Source organism: Penaeus monodon, chromosome 1, assembly GCF_015228065.2.
Source record: "Penaeus monodon isolate SGIC_2016 chromosome 1, NSTDA_Pmon_1, whole genome shotgun sequence".
Taxonomy (NCBI): domain Eukaryota; kingdom Metazoa; phylum Arthropoda; class Malacostraca; order Decapoda; family Penaeidae; genus Penaeus; species Penaeus monodon.
This window is the reverse complement of record NC_051386.1, coordinates 42,789,010-42,790,477: the sequence shown is the minus strand read 5'-3', so window position 1 is coordinate 42,790,477 and position 1,468 is coordinate 42,789,010. Positions and strand designations below refer to the sequence as shown.

The 1,468-nt window shown below is 39.2% G+C and overlaps 1 protein-coding gene across 1 annotated transcript in view; it reads left to right on the top strand.

Annotated features, from left to right (window-relative positions):
* The window catches only part of LOC119572531, a 137,710-nt gene extending 136,723 nt beyond the window's left edge, over positions 1–987 (top strand). The window contains exon 8 of the mRNA XM_037919640.1: positions 343–987. The gene's annotated coding sequence lies outside the window, so the exon portion shown is untranslated. The remainder of the gene's footprint in view (positions 1–342) is intronic.
* Positions 988–1,468: the final 481 nt, after the last annotated feature.

Genomic DNA, 1,468 nt, shown 5'->3' with positions numbered 1-1,468 from the left:
GGTGTGGGAGGAAGAGAAGAGAGAGAGAAAAGAGGGAGGTAAGGATTATGGCGGAGAGAAGGAGGAAAAGAGGAGAGGGGCGTGGGGGGAGGAGTAGGTGTGGGCGGGCACAGCTTTACCTGAAAATAATCCCTAATTAACGTCCGAGGTTTCAGTTAATTGGTTTTTGGTTTACGTGTTGATCAGAGCATCATTTCCGTTTGGATTCGCTGATTAGGTTTGCTGATTGTCTATTGAGGAAATGATGTTTTAATCTCGCAATACAAAGGATTGCTCGAATGATTCAGCCGCGGGACCAGCAATGTCATGTTGAAATCCAACTCGCTCTCATTTCTATTACAGGGAACGAAATTACAAGTCCGCGTGTGAGAGAGAAAGAAAAAGAGGCCACATTTCAACCTCCAGCGACAGTGCCACGCCCCGAGTGCCAGCCCTTATAGGCGGGTTGGCACAGACCAAGACGGAGAGCCCACGCCGAAGCCTGCATCTCACGTGTTTCACTTTTTTTCGGGGGAGCAGCGACGCTCCCAATCCAGATAGACGTAAGAGTGGCTGGTTTTCTGCCTGCAGTGAAGGGCAAATTAATAAGTGACATTTCCACAAGCTGAAAAATATTTTCCTAGTTTCCATGAAGAGCTGAACATTATTCGTTTTATTATGCGAAGCTCTCGGTCACTGTGGATTGTAGTGTCCGTTGTGTATAATGTTTTGATACGTGGAAAGGAAAAAAAAAAAGTTTCTAGAATTATAGAGAGAAAATGTCATTAGTGAAATAGAATAGTAAACATATCATGAACAATAAGTGTTGGTCTAGTCATAATTAAAATAAACCACTATGATTTTAAAAGAAGGCGAAAGAGTAGAGGAGTAAGTTTACCTTTGTATTCACGTCCCCCTGGCGGTAATATCTGTTAAAGTGATATTGTCTTTCTAAAGTCAATTGTACTGAAATTGAAATTGTGACAAAATAAATATACGGATCTAGAACAGTCTCTCACTTGATTGCCTACCTTTCTGTGAATGCATTAGTTTACACACATAATATGAAACAGTACATTCAATCAAGATAACCAGGGATCTTAACTATAGAAACGTATCTATAGAAAACATTTGGATGAACTGATACTTATTGAAGGGCTTAAGGATAATTTTTTTTTTTTTGTTATCTGTAAAAGTTTGTTTCAGTTAAGGCACATAAAATCAATTGCATCGACTTCTAGTATTTAAAAATGATAATGTTGATCCATATGAACTAGATTTGTAATGGCTTATATATATCTATATTCATCTTTATATCTGCCTATTCTTGTGTAATTACATATGTATAAAAAAAACATTTATATCCTTCTTCTTCTCCTCCTCCTCACATCTTCTCTCTCTCTCTCTCTCTCTCTCTCTCTCTCTCTCTCTCTCTCTCTCTCTCTCTCTCTCTCTCTCTCTCTCTCTCTCTTCTCTCTCTCTCTCTCTC